This window comes from Nerophis ophidion, linkage group LG20 (genome assembly GCF_033978795.1).
Source record: "Nerophis ophidion isolate RoL-2023_Sa linkage group LG20, RoL_Noph_v1.0, whole genome shotgun sequence".
Lineage (NCBI taxonomy): Eukaryota > Metazoa > Chordata > Actinopteri > Syngnathiformes > Syngnathidae > Nerophis > Nerophis ophidion.
This window is the reverse complement of record NC_084630.1, coordinates 9,975,437-9,991,730: the sequence shown is the minus strand read 5'-3', so window position 1 is coordinate 9,991,730 and position 16,294 is coordinate 9,975,437.

The following is a 16,294-nucleotide window of genomic DNA, read 5'->3' as shown; positions in this document are numbered from 1 at the left end:
AATATGGGGTAAAATAAATAAGACAAGAGGTAATAAAGAAAAAACTAACAATTGAAATAAACGGATGATTAACTTGTGTGATGACTGTATTATGCTGACAGTATATATTTGTACCATGAATTGATTAACGTGGACCCCGACTTAAACGAGTTGAAAAACTTATTCGGGTGTTACCATTTAGTGGTCAATTGTAGGGAATATGTACTGAACTGTGCAATCTACTAATAAAAGTCTCAATCAGTCAAAATCCGCCTCCGCTTGAGATGGTCTCCTGTGGACGGGACTCTCGCTGCTGTCTTGGATCCGCTTTGAACTGAACTCTCGCGACTGTGTTGGAGCCACTATGGATTGAACTTTCACAGTATCATGTTAGACTCGCTCGACATCCATTGCTTTCGGTCCCCTAGAGGGGGGGGGGGGGGGTTGCCCACATCTGAGGTCCTCTCCAAGGTTTCTCATAGTCAGCATTGTCACTGGCGTCCCACTGGATGTGAATTCTCCCTGCCCACTGGGTGTGAGTTTTCCTTGCCCTTTTGTGGGTTCTTCCGAGGATGTTGTAGTCGTAATGATTCGTGCAGTCCTTTGAGACATTTGTGATTTGGGGCTATATAAATAAACATTGATTGATGATTGATTGATTGAAAAAACAAGCTAATGCTTTGGTTGTGATATCTAATACAGCTGTTAAAATGAGTAATTCCAGTTAAACGTATGGTGTACACCTATGTCTGTAGGTACTAGTTTTGTCCTTGTACCAAAATTATTTCTATACTTAGATACTTTTCTAAATAAAAGGGACCTCAAAAATGTAATTTTTGTCTTTTTTTTTTCAAACAAAATATCTTAGGGTGCATTAAAAAAACAACTAATTATTGCAATTTAGTCCTTAAGTGAAATAGTAAACATAAAAGACAACTTGTCTTTTAGTAGTAAGTAACCAAACAAAAGCTTTAGTCTGCTGACGCATGCAGTAACATTTTGTGTCATTTTCCATTCTATTATTATGTCAAAATTATTAAGGATAAGCGGTAGAAAATGAAATACTGATCTGCTTGTTAATTTACTGTTAATATCTGCTTACTTTCTATTTTAAAGGCCTACTGAAACCCACTACTACCCACCACGCAGTCAGATAGTTTATATATCAATGATGAAATATTAACATTGCAACACATGCCAATATGGTCGGTTTAGTTTACTAAATTAAATTTTTTCATTTTCCTGAAAACACGACAAGTTGAGTTTATACCAAAATGTTCTATTTTGGTTTCATCTGACCACATGACATTCTCCCAGTCCTTTGCTGTATCGTCCATGTATCCGTTTTGGTATAAACTCAACTCGTCGTGTTTGGAGGAAGAAGAATACTGAGTTGCATCCCAAGAACACCACACCTACTGTGAAGCATGAGGGTGGAAACATCATGCTTTGGGGCTGTTTTTCTGCTAAGGGGACAGGACGATTGATCCGTGTTAAGGAAAGAATGAATGGGGCCATGTATCGTGAGATTTTGAGCCAAAACCTCCTTCCATCAGTGAGAGCTTTGAATGGTTAACCAAATACTTATTTTCCACCATAATTTACAAATAAATTCTTTAAAATTCCTACAATGTGAATCCCAGGAATTTTTTTTCACATTCTGTCTCTCACAGTTGAAGTGTACCTATGATGAAAATTACAGACCTCTGTCATCATTTTAAGTGAGAAAACTTGCACAATCGGTGGCTGACTAAATACGTTTTTGCCCCACTGTACCTTCAATTCATAACCTTTCCACCTGCGCACGCATAGGTAATTGGTACTAAATTTAAATAAGGGAGTTGCAAGCAGCCGGGCAAATTATACTGACATTAAAAAACATGAACGCGACCATAAATCCCGTGTAAAGTGAGTAATTAAATAAGAACAGACTGTTTTTAGTATCACCTCCACGTCTGTGCTACTTTGATACCCCTGACAGAAGGTTTGACTCCCACTACAACAGGCCTCCTGAGGGCCATTTGCTTCAAGAAAAACCCCACTTTGTCTTTTTTATGAGACCTCCTGTGGAGGAAAAAAATGATAAAAGGAGAAGATGTGGGTGTTAGCATCACAATCTCTACTGCGACCCCTGTTGCGAGGTGTGCGGCGAACGCAGTGTTTTTATAATGAATGTGCGAGTTTGATGACACAGGCACCACTAAATCAGTCATCCCGAGCATATTACACGCTTGATCGTTTTATTGCAATAAATGTGAAAGTTGAAAAGAATCCGGGAGTGAAGAAAGGAGTCCTTTCATGAGCGTCGTGTTGAGTTGATGAATTAGATATTCACCTATGACTTCCATTAAAATGAAAATAGAGATAATGTCACATATTGTTTGTTCTGCATGTGGATTTATTTGCAACAAAACACACCATTAGTACACCTCATGAGGTCTTGCCTGTTTTTCTCCTGCAAATAATATATTAAAGGCCTACTGAAACCCACTACTACCGACCACGCAGTCTGATAGTTTATATATCAATGATGAAATATTAACATTGCAACACATGCCAATACGGCCGGTTTAGTTAACTAAATTACAATTTTAAATTTCCCGCGTAGTTTCTTGTTGAAAACGGCGCGTGACGTCTCGGGTCGGAGGGGACATATTAGCCCAGCACCACTTGCGGCTAAAAGTCGTCTCTTTTCATCGCGCAATTACACAGTATTCTGGACATCTGTGTTGCAGAATCTTTAGCAATTTGTTCAATTAATAATGGAGAAGTCAAAGTAGAAAGATGGAGTTGGGAAGCTTTCAATCAATCAATCAATGTTTATTTATATAGCCCCAAATCACAAATGTCTCAAAGGACTGCACAAATCATTACGACTACAACATCCTCGGAAGAACCCACAAAAGGGCAAGGAAAACTCACACCCAGTGGGCAGGGAGAATTCACATCCAGTGGGACGCCAGTGACAATGCTGACTATGAGAAACCTTGGAGAAGACCTCAGATGTGGGCAACCCCCCCCCCCCCTCTAGGGGACCGAAAACAATGGATGTCATGATACTGTGAAAGTTCAATCCATAGTGGCTCCAACACAGCCGCGAGAGTTCAGTTCAAGCGGATCCAAGTCAGCAGCGAGAGTCCCGTCCACAGGAGACCATCTCAAGCGGAGGCGGATCAGCAGCGTAGAGATGTCCCCAACCGATACAGGCGAGCGGTCCATCCTGGGTCCCGACGAGCGGTCCATCCTGGGTCTCGACTCTGGACAGCCAGTACTTCATCCATGGTCATCGGACAAGGGAGGGGGGGACATGGGAGAAAAAAGAAAAGAAGCGGCAGATCAACTGGTCTAAAAAGGAGGTCTATTTTAAGGCTAGAGTATACAGATGAGTTTTAAGGTGAGACTTAAATGCTTCTACTGAGGTAGCATCTCGAACTGTTACCTGGAGGGCATTCCAGAGTACTGGAGCCCGAACGGAAAACGCTCTATAGCCCGCAGACTTTTTTTGGGCTCTAGGAATCACTAACAAGAAAGTTAAGACAAGACAAAACAAAGAAGCAAGCAGGAGAGGAAAGGCGAGCGTCCACCCTCAGTGAGTGCCAGAGAGAAAAAACCTGGTCTTCTCCTGAACAAAATGCGGCTGTATCATCCGCAAACAGTATTAACTTTGTAAATTTACAAAGGTCATTGGCCGTAATATGTATTTAAAGGCCTACTGAAAGCCACTACTACCGACCACTCAGTCTGATAGTTTATATATCTACTGAGGTAGCATCTCCAACTGTTACCGGGAGGGCATTCCAGAGTACTGGAGCCCGAACGGAAAACGCTCTATAGCCCGCAGACTTTTTTTGGGCCTAGGAATCACTAATAAGCCGGAGTCTTTTGAACGCAGATTTCATATGGTACAATACAATCGGCAAGATAGGATGGAGCTAGACCGTGTAGTATTTTATACGTAAGTAGTAAAACCTTAAAGTCACATCTTAAGTGCACAGGAAGCCAGTGCAGGTGAGCCAGTACAGGCGTAATGTGATCAAACTTTCTTGTTCTTGTCAAAAGTCTAGCAGCCGCATTTTGTACCAACTGTAATCTTTTAATGCTAGACATGGGGAGACCGGAAAATAATACGTTACAGTAATCGAGACGAGACGTAACAAACGCATGGATAATGATCTCGGCGTCTTTAGTGGACAAAATGGAGCGAATTTTAGCGATATTACGGAGATGAAAGAAGGCCGTTTTAGTAACACTTTAGCCTTTAGCCACACAAACACACGGTGATTCCTTGTTTAAAACTCCCGGAGGTGAAGCTTTACTATGGATCAGAGCGGTCAAGCGAACATGGTTCCCGACCACTTGTCAACCGCCAGGTTTCTGTGAGAAAATTGTGGTAAAAAGTCGCCTCTTACCGGAGATCTGGGGACGGCGTGGCGAAGTTGGGAGAGTGGCCGTGCCAGCAACCTGATGGTTCCTGGTTCAATCCCCACCTTCTACCAACCTCGTCACATCTGTTGTGTCCTTGAGCAAGACACGTCACCCTTGCTCCTGATGGTTCGTGGTTAGGGCCTTGCATGGCAGCTCCCGCCATCAGTGTGTGAATGTGTGTGTGTATGGGTGAATGTGGAAATAGTGTCAAAGCGCTTTGAGTACCTTGAAGGTAGTGAAGTGAAGTGAATTATATTTATATAGCGCTTTTCTCTAGTGACTCAAAGCGCTTTACATAGTGAAACCCAATATCTATGTTACATTTAAACCAGTATGGGCGGCACTGGGAGCAGGTGGGTAAAGTGTCTTGCTCAAGGACACAACGGCAGTGACTAGGATGGCGGAAGCGGGAATCGAACCTGCAGCCCTCAAGTTGCTGGCAGGGCCACTCCACCAACCGAGCTATACCGTAGACAAGCACTATACAAGTATAACCCATTTACCATTTAGCTTGCGCCGTCCATGCAGCTGCCTTGACTTCCCTCAGACACTGACTATCAGGTACTATTTAACTCTAGAACTCCCAGGATTTTTTGCTCTGCCTAGGTTTTATGGGTAGAAAAGCCAAATGGCTGCTCTCTGGGAGTTCTAGTGTTAACTCACTAAAACACTAGCAACACAATAGAAAGATAAGGAATTTCCCAGAAGTATCCTAGTAAATGTGTCTAAAAACATCTGAATCGCTCCCAATGCAATCGCCTTTTTTTTTTAACTTTATTTTTTTAATTTTTGATTTTTTTCTATTCCTTCGCTATCAATATCTTCAGCCACAAATCTTTCATCCTCGCTCAAATTAATGGGGAACTAGCTCTTGCTGTTGGAGACTCCCATTATAAACAATGTGAGGATGTGAGGAGCCCTCACACCGGTGACATCATCGTCTGCTACTTCCGGTAAAGGCAAGGCTTTTTTTATTAGTTACCAAGAGTTGCCAACTTTATCGTCGATGTTCTCTACTAAATCCTTTCAGCAAAAATATGGCAATATCGTGAAATGATCAAGTATGACACATACAATGGACCTGCTATCCCCGTTTAAATAAGAACATCTCATTTCAGTAGGCCTTTAATTTGCCTATGCATTTAAATATTATACCCTTTTTTGCATAGACTGTACAATAAAAAAAAATCTGCAGAATTAACCGTGGTAATTTTGATAAACATTAAAAAAAATGGCAGCTTAGTCCCCGAATGTTACTGTAAAATTGACATTAGTTTTTACAGCAAATGGAAAAACAGTACCACTGTTCGTCTTTTATTCTGGAAAACTGAGCTGCAAGTTTTTTTACATAAAAAAAAATATATATATATATTCTAGTTACGATACATTGTGAAAAAAACAACCGTATATTTTACTTTAAAAAAAAGCCCAATTGTAGCTGAGGTAGGCTCTGGCAGACCCCGCCCGCGTCCCTGAAGGGAATAAGCGGTAGTAAATGGATGGATGGAAAAACAAGACTGTGCAGCTCAGTCCACAGAATTTTACCGTAAAAACATAGTGGTAGAGTTTTACTGTAAAACTGATTGTAATTTTTACAGTGTACAACTTGGGTATCTCGCTTTCAAATCAAAAGTCAAGCCGATATTTAAAGGGGAACTGCACTATTTTAAAAAATATGTCTCTCAATCAAAATGAGAGACAAGGACACATGTCTTTTTTCTTTTCAATTTTAAAGAGGAACATTATCACAATTTCTGAAGGGTTAAAACCAATACAAATCAGTTCCCAGTGGCTTATTTTATTTTTCAAAGTTTTTCTCAAAATTTTACCCATCACGCGATATACCGAAAAACGGCTTCAAAGTGCCTGATTTTAACCGTCGTTATAGCCACCCGTCCATTATCCTGTGACGTCACATCGTGATCACACAGAAACAAATAAGGCGGATAGCACAGAAAGGTATAGCGATATTAGCTCGGATTCAAACTCGGATTTCAGCGCCGTAAGCGATTCAACAGTTTACGCATGTATTGAAACGGATGGTTGGAGTGTGGAGGCAGGTAGCCAAAACGAAATTGAAGAAGGAACTGAAGCGTTTTAGCCATATCATGACATACAGCGGCATGGGAGGAAGTGAGGACGAATTTGGCGATCGCCTTCTAACCACTGATTGGTATGTGTTTGTTTGGCATTAAATGTGGGTGGAGGGAAAGGCTGGATTAAAAAAATATGGCTACAAATGAAGCATAATGATGAAATATATGTACATACAGCTAGCCTAAATAGCATGTTAGCATCGATTAGCTTGCAGTCATGCCGTGAGCAAATATGTCTGATTAGCACACTCCACATAAGTCAATAACATCAACAAAACTCACCTTTGTGCAGTCATGCACAACATTATAAGTTTGGTGGACAAAATGAGACAGAAAAAGAAGTGGCATAGATAATATCCAGGGGGTTTACCTCGCTCGTCTGCAGGAAGAGACTGCCGTCGTCCCTGAATAGCTCGCATTCGGACAGATTCGGGTGGTCTATTTTCCAATATTGCAGATTTCGTTGACTTTATCGTTGGAAATGCATCTGCTTCGAGTGTCGCAGGATATCCACACATTCTTCTGTGGATATCGGAAAAATAACAGAGCTGATTTGACTTGGTGCGTGTAATAAGATTGAGAAAATGGCGGATTGCTTCATGTTGTGACGTCATGGTTGAAAGGTCATCGCTCGACAGGCTATCAATTGAAAGGCGTTAAAATCGCCAAATTCACCCTTTTAGAGTTCGGAAAATCGGTTAAAAAAATATATGGTCTTTTTTCTGCAACATCAAGGTATATATTGACGCTTACATAGGTCTGGTGATAATGTTCCCCTTTAGAGGGGAACATTATCACAATTTCAAAAGGGTTGAAAACAATAAAAATCAGTTCCCAGTGGCTTGTTTTATTTTTCGAAGTTTTTTTCAAAATTTTACACCTCCCCAGAAAATCACTAAAAAAAGCTTTAAACTTCTTGATTTTCGCTATTTGCGATGCTACTATCCATTTCCCTGTGATGTCATACAGAGCTGCCAATACAAACAACATGGCGGTTACCACAGCAAGATATAGCGACATTAGCTCGGATTCAGACTCGGATTTCAGTGGCTTGAGCGATTCAACAGATTACGCATGTATTGAAACAGATGGCCGGAGTATGGAGGCAGATAGCGAAAACGAAATTGAAGAAGAAATTGAAGCTATTGAGCGAATAGCTATTGACGCTATTCGGCCATAGCATGGGTGTACCTAATGAAGTGGTTCATAGCATGGCTGCCTTATTAGCATCGCCGGTAAAATGTGCGGACCAAACGATCAGGACTTTCGCATCTTGTGACACTGGAGTAACTTAAATCTGTCGATTGGTAAGTGTTTGTTTTGCATTAAATGTGGGTATCTAGTTTCAAATGTACATACAGCTAGCGTAAATAGCATGTTAGCATCGATTAGCTGGCAGTCATGCCATGACCAAATATGTCTGATTAGAACATAAGTCAACAACATCAACAAAACTCACCTTTGTGATTTCGTTGACTTAATCGTTGCAAATGCATCTGCAGGTTATCCATACATCTCTGTGCCATGTCTGTCTTAGCATCGCCGGCAGACACTCTGGCAAATGCATTGGGGGTCTGGCAGAAGATTTCTTGCCAGTGGTGCAACTTGAATCCCTCCCTGTTAGTGTTGTTACACCCTCCGACAACACACCGACGAGGCATGATGTCTCCAAGGTTCCAAAAAATAGTCGAAAAAACGGAAAATAACAGAGCTGAGACCCGGTGTTTGTAATGTGAAAATGAATATGGCGGGTGTGTTACCTCGGTGACGTCCCGTTCTGACGTCATCGCTAAAAGACCGATAAACAGAAAGGCGTTTAATTCGCCAAAATTCACCCATTTAGAGTTCGGAAATCAATTAAAAAAATACATGGTCTTTTTTCTGCAACATCAAGGTGTATATTGACGCTTGCATAGGTTTGGTGATAATGTTCCCCTTTAAAGATGATAAACATGCTTGAAATATGTAGGTAATGAAAAATGCAACATGGAACCACACAGGAGGTCCTTCATACCGACAGCCATCAGACTGTATAATGCATATGTTCCTTCTTGACTGTACTTAAATGTAGAATAAATATAGAATATATGTAGAATGTATTTATATTTTTCACATGTGAGTAATGCTGTATAAGACTTTTTTTTTATTGTCATTCAAATTTGAACTTTACAGTACAGATAAGAACAACATTTCGTTGCATTAGCTCATGGTAGAGCAGGATAAAAAAGCAATAAAGTGCAGATATAAATAAATAGATTACCGTACAGATAAATATATTGCACTTTTGCATATGCATCCACGTTTATGGATGTATGTTATTTTGTCTTTATATTCCAGCGAGTTAATCAATTTTTTGGGGGCGTTCAAGAGTCTTACGGCCTGAGGAAAGAAGCTGTCTGCTATGGAGGCTGCGGAACGTCTTTCTAGAGTCCAGCAGTGAAAACAGTCCTTGGTGGGGATGGGAGGAGTCCCTCCAGATTTTCCGAGCCCTGGTCAGGCAGCGGCTTTTTGCGTTTTCCTGGATAGGAGGAAGAGGAGTCCTGATGATCTTCTCCGCCGTCCTCACCACTCTCTGCAGAGACTTCCAGTCTGAGACACTGCAGGCTCAGACTGTTTGTCTATGTACTCTGTGATTGACTAGTGACCAGTCCAGGTTGTACATGACCCAATGCCAACTGAGGCAACCGTAAGTAAAGTTTCATAGTGCTCATTTGAGACAACAAACTTACAGAACACAGGGTTAGCTTTCAATCTTACCGAGTTGAAAGAAGGTATTGGAAAAAATAACGGTCATTAAAAGATGTCATTTATTGTAGTTTTATGACAATCCCCATTCCATTTATGTTCATAGCAGCTCCGCTTGTCTTTCTGTCTACTCTCTTCAGTACAATAATAGACCACACTTTTTTTTCCAGCAGATGTTCATTTTATCTATGCTGTGCTGAATGTCAAGCAACTGTACTTTGATATAGTATAGTTGCAGCACAATATCTCAATAAAGTTAGGCTGCCAAACGTGTGTAATCGGGATTAATCACATTTTGTTTCTAATTACCTCGTGATTAATCATCTTTAACTATAAAAAGTGTGTACCACACTGAACACAACATAATGTAACTGACCGTCGTCAAATGCTCATAATTATTCATTATGAGCATCTGGCAAAGGTCATTATTCAGTTCACTCTGCTATTGTTATCAATAATTTTGTTTAATAATTACTATGTAATTATTGATTACTGAGTAAAACTGGAATATTTGTATACTCTAGCCTTTAAATAGACCTCCTTTTTAGACCAGTTGATCTGCCGCTTCTTTTCTTTTTCTCCTCTGTCCCCCCCTCCCTTGTGGAGGGGGTCCGATCCGATGACCATGGATGAAGTACTGGCTGTCCAGAGTCGAGACCCAGGATGGACCGCTCGCCTGTGTATCAGTTGGGGACATCTCTACGCTGCTGATCCGCCTCCGCTTGGGATGGTTTCCTGTCGACGGGACTCTCGCTGCTGTCTTGGATCCGCTTTGAACTGAACCCACATAAGGGCAAGTTTTCCTTGCCCTTATGTGGGTTCTTCCGAGGATGTCGTAGTCGTAGTGGTTTGTACAGACTTTTGAGACATTTGTGATTTAGGGCTATATGAATAAACATTGATTGATTGATTGATTTATTGATTGATTGAATGCATCATAACGCAAAAAAAAAAAATGCAGCTTCTGATAGGTCCGACAGTGACATGTTTAATTGTAATATTTTTGAATTTACATTATTTGGCTCCCTGACAATGAAAACCAAAATCTTGTTTTCAATGTGTGTTGAATGTCTGGGTGGGGGTCCCTTGTTGGAAGAATTTGAGACAGTACCACTTTCAGACACCCCATGTAGTTTCTCTTAAAACATTCACATTTTGCACAATGAGATGTAAACTGTAGCACAAGCATGGGATACAGTGGACAACTTTTCATCTGTTAAATACTTCATTGCATAACTTTTTGTTAGCATTTATGTAATTTCGGAACAGCATTTCATGATTAATATCCATGAATGAACATTCTTAGTACATACCACTAGGATACGATTAATTATAATTGGAGAGTGTGGGTGAACAGTGCCTGTTCAATTTGCTAAAATAAGAGGTGTGCACTAGAGATGCGCGGATAGGCAATTATATCATCTGCAACCGCATCACTAAAGTCGTCATCCACCCGCCACCCACCCGAACCAACATTTCATCAAACCCACACCCGCCCGTTGTTATATATCTAATCTAGATGATGCAAGGCATTAGTGAGGTTACAAAGTGTAACTCCCTCCAAATAGTACGGACACAATAGCTTTCTTGAACTGATTTATTTGAAGGCTTACTTTCCCTTCAAATTCACCGTGAAAACTGTAATAAATAAAGCACGTTTCACGGTGGAAGAGGGGTTAGTGCGTCTGCCTCACAATACGAAGTTCCTGCAGTCCTGGGTTCAAATCCAGGCTCGGGATCTTTCTGTGTGGAGTTTGCATGTTCTCCCCGTGAATGCGTGGGTTCCCTCCGGGTACTCCGGCTTCCTCCCACTTCCAAAGACATGCACCTGGGGATAGGTTGATTGGCAACACTAAATTGGCCCTAGTGTGTGAATGTTGTCTGTCTATCTGTGTTGGCCCTGCGATGAGGTGGCGACTTGTCCAGGGTGTACCCCGCCTTCCGCCCGATTGTAGCTGAGATAGGCGCCAGCGCCCCCCGCGACCCCGAAAGGGAATAAGCGGTAGAAAAATGGATGGATGGATGGATAAACGTAAAAATAATAACATGCGCAGCATGTGAATCAAACATTTTACTAAGTAAAATACCAACAAATGACAAATACCTCGTTGGCCATACCCGGAAGTAGCTTCCTTACATCCGTCGACAGACCAAACGAGACACTTCAAAATAAAAGTATGCCCACATACTGTTTCAAAGAGTGCTGCTCTTTTTTCGTACGTGGGTAACAACATTTAACTATTTATAAATGGTAGATTTCTATAGGCTAGTAAGGTAAAGTGTTGTAGCTGACAAGTTTGGGCTACCTTGCTTCCTCAGCCTTCATCAGAGGTGTCACGTGATGTTAGCGTGACGTCGTCTGTGACGTCTTATATGGATTGTACCATCAAGTGTTGTCAGGTACAACACTTTACCTATTAGCTTATATAAATCAACCATTTATAAATACACGTCAGTAGGCTAAATGAACCTCTTCAACACAACATTTAACTATGTATAATGTAGCGGCTGGCTATGGGGTGTTAGCCAATGACTTTGGCTGGGGGGGCGGGACTTCCGGGAGGGATAGGGAAGTGACGTTATCGACAGGAAGGGAGAGTTCGAGTTGTCCCGGGAAAAGCGTTAGAGACATGAGAGCTGTTGTGTGGTTGTATTACATCTTGTGCAATAAAGACAAAACAAACGAAGAAGTTTTATGAGCCTACTTTCCAGGGATTATTACAATATATATTTCCGAATTGGTTCAACCGCCACCCGCCCGAATCTATTCAAAATCTATATTTTCGGCATGTCACCCGCCCGACCCGCGGTTTATCCGCGGACTCCGCGGTTGTGACCGCAAACCCCGCATCTCTAGTGTGCACTTTTTAAGGAACATTGGTGAGGAGACTGTGGCCCAGACACATTTTTTTAGGAAGGTGTTATTGAAATTACTAAAATTACAACGTCGTTTGACGCATTGCTTTGTTTGAATTCGGATTCATTTGTATGAATATATATTAGTTCGGTGTATGTATTATCGTTTTGTCATAGAGCAGGGGTCGGCAACCTTTACCACCCAAAGAGCCATTTTGACCCGTTTCACTCGGCAACCTTTACCACCCAAAGAGCCATTTTGACCCGTTTCACAAAATAATGAAACCAATGGGAGCCACATAACTCTTCTGAAATTTAAAATGAAATAACACGGCGTACAGTTTTTTTTTTTGCTTTGTGCTATGCATTAACCAGGGGTCTAATACACACGACCCGCACCTTATTATGAACATTTGCCTCTCTTTTTAGACCAGTTGATCTGCCGTTTCTTTTCTTTTTCTCCTATGTCCCACTCTCCCTTGTGGAGGGGGTCCGGTCCGATCCGGTGGCCATGTACTGCTTGCCTGTGTATCGGCTGGGGACATCACTGCGCTGCTGATCCGCCTCCGCTTGGGATGGTTTCCTGCTGGCTCCGCTGTGAACGGGATTCTCGCTGCTGTGGTGGATCTGCTTTGGACTGGACTCTCGCGACTGTGTTGGATCCATTATGGATTGAACTCTCACAGTATCATGTTAGACCCGCTCGACATCCATTGCTTTCCTCCTCTCCAAGGTTCTCATAGTCATCATTGTCACCGACGTCCCACTGGGTGTGAGTTTTCCTTGCCCTTATGTGGGCCTACCGAGGATGTCGTAGTGGTTTGTGCAGCCCTTTGAGACACTAGTGATTTAGGGCTATATAAGTAAACATAGATTGATTGATTGATTTAATTTTAGTGCGGCCCGTGAGTTTTAGATTAATCCCGTTTGGCAGCATCACACTTGCCAACCCTCCCAAACTTTCCGGGAGACTCCCGAATTTCAGAGCAACTATTCTCGCGAATGTCTGCTGATATTCGCCCTTCAACATCAACACGGGCGTGCCATGAAGGCGCTGCCTTTACACCGCCGTCTACAACATGTACAAATATCAAGCACAGCCCAGCCACGAGTCGTATGTGGCTTCCACAAACACACTTAGACGACTGCAACGCATACTGGTTCAACAGCCATACAAGTGGGGGTGTACAATGTAGCCCAGAAGAGTTAGGGATGCATGGGATTCTGGGTATTTGTTTTGTTGTGTTACAATGCGGATGTTCTTCCGAAATGTGTTTGTCATTCTTGTTTGGTGTGGGTTCACAGTGTTGTGCATATTACTAAGAGTGTTAAAGTTGTTTATATCACAACTGTCAGTGTAACCTGTATGGCAGTTGACCAACTATGGCTGGGAGGCACTTTTGTCTTTCAACAGAGGCTGCATACTACATGTGACCAGCTGGCACGCAGATAGCATTTTGTAAAAGCGGGCGCGACGACAAGTTTTAGAGGACTGCAAAGGCATTGCCATCAGGGCACGCCCTCAATATAATCGACTTGGTGAACATCGGAGAATGTTGGCCCTGGGTCATTTCTGGGAGAGGCATCAAACTCCGGAAGTCTCTCGGGGTAATCGGGGGGGTCAGCAATTATGCAGCTGAGCCACATTAGCGTGATCAGAGAGCCGCATGCGGCTCTGGAGCCGCGGGTTGCAGACCCCTGTCATAGAGGCTACTGGGGGCTATGTGTGGGCCCGAGCAGGTTGTGGGCCCTGAGAATTGTCATTACCTTTTACCCCTATACCAGTGGTCCCCAACCTTTTTGTATCCGCAGACCGGTCAATGCTTAATAATTTGTCCTGCGGCCCGGGGGGGGAAATCTTTTTTTTTTTTCTTTTTTTTTTTTCTTCGTCATGGAAAAGGGACGTTTTTGTCAAGAAAAATGGAGGTGTTTGTGGTTGGTGCACTAATTGTAAGTGTATATTGTGTTTTTATGTTGATTTAATAAAAAAATTAAAACCTTTTTTTTTTTTTAATAAAAATGAATACAAAATTCTTCTACGGCCCGGTACCACTGCCCTATACGACAGTCCTGCCTACAGCAAAGTAGTATCATTACAAGCAAACAGCAAAACAACCGCCGTCGGAAGAAGGAAAAACAAAGAACAGTAGAAGTGATTGTATTGATGGAATTGTTTGGGGCTAGTTAACAAAATATCAATCAATCAATCAATCAATGTTTACTTATATACCCCTGAATCACTAGTGTCTCAAATGGCTGCACAAACCACGACGACATCCTCGGTAGGCCCACATAATGGCAAGGAAAACTCACACCCAGTGGGACGTCGGTGACAATGATGACTATGAGAACCTTGGAGAGGAGGAAAGCAATGGATGTCGAGCGGGTCTAACATGATACTGTGAAAGTTCAATCCATAATGGATCCAACACAGTCGCAAGAGTCCAGTCCAAAACGGATCCCGTTCCCAGCGGAGCCAGCAGGAAACCATCCCAAGCGGAGGCGGATCAGCAGCGCAGAGATGTCCCCAGCCGATACACAGGCAAGCAGTACATGGCCACCGGATCGGACCGGACCCCCTCCACAAGGGAGAGTGGGACATAGGAGAAAAAGAAAAGAAACGGCAGATCAACTGGTCTAAAAAGGGAGTCTATTTAAAGGGTAGAGTATACAAATGAGTTTTAAGGTGAGACTTAAATGCTTCTACTGAGGTGGCATCTCGAACTTTTACCGGGAGGGCATTCCAGAGTACTGGAGCCCGAAATGAAAACGCTCTATAGCCCGCAGACTTTTTTTGGGCTTTGGGAATCACTAATAAGCCGGAGTACTTTGAACGCAGATTTCTTGCCGGGACATATGGTACAATACAATCGGCAAGATAGGATGGAGCTAGACCGTGTAGTATTTTATACGTAAGTAGTAAAACCTTAAAGTCACATCTTAAGTGCACAGGAAGCCAGTGCAGGTGAGCCAGTACAGGCGTAATGTGATCAAACTTTCTTGTTCTTGTCAAAAGTCTAGCAGCCGCATTTTGTACCAACTGTAATCTTTTAATGCTAGACATGGGGAGACCCGAAAATAATACGTTACAGTAATCGAGACGAGACGTAACAAACGCATGGATAATGATCTCAGCGTCTTTAGTGGACAGAATGGAGCGAATTTTAGCGATATTACGGAGATTAAAAAGGCCGTTTTAGTAACGCTTTTAATGTGTGACTCAAAGGAGAGAGTTGGGTCAAAGATAACACCCAGATTATTTACTGTTTACCGTTTTTACTGTTTAATTGTTTGGTTGTCAAATGTTAGAGTTGTATCATTAAATAGAGGTCGGTGTCTAGCAGGACCGATAATCAGCATTTCCGTTTTTTTGGTGTTGAGTTGCAAAAAGGTAGCGGACATCCATTGTTTAATTTCATTAAGACACGCCTCCAGCTGACAACAATCCGGCGTGTTGGTAAATAGACATAATAAATGCAAATGTCGACTACAAATCACATATCGACAGACTGGAAAAACTGGGAATTCCCGAGACCCTTTTTAAAAACCATATCTTTATTCATTTTTGTTTTGTATTGATATTGTTATATACATGGCATCATTTGTGCTTTTTCATTAACAGGAGTAAAATCATGAATAGAAGAAGTCAGAAAAAAAATCAACTCATAAGCAGGAGCGTATCGTTCAGTCTTTTTAGTTGGATGTACTGAGACAGTAAAATCCCGGAAGAGAAGCGGGAGGGAAGAGACAGGAAACAAAACAGATAGGTAGGTCGATATTGATAAATAGCTTGTCCAGAGACACTTGCAGATTGTCCACTGAGGGTAGTGTGAACATCCAGACTGTGATGTGCTTTTTACCAACAGCCGCAAAGGCACCTGTGTATCGCGATTGGATTAAAAACAAAAACAAAAACAAGAACCAGAGTCAGTTGACCAGTCAGGTCGTCATCCTGTTGAGCACAGACCCATGTCCACCAAGGGGTTGTTGACACGCTGATTACTCTTTGTATTCCAGTCACGGGCCATTCATACGTGTTCTATATCATCAAAAATAACACTCTCAAACATCTCAATATACTTTTGTGACCTTCATGAGCTTTGTGTACAGGGTTGCAGAAAGGTCGGGCAGAGATGGGGTTATGGATGGTTCCAAATTTGGCAGAAAGCATCAGGACACTGGGTCTTCTGATC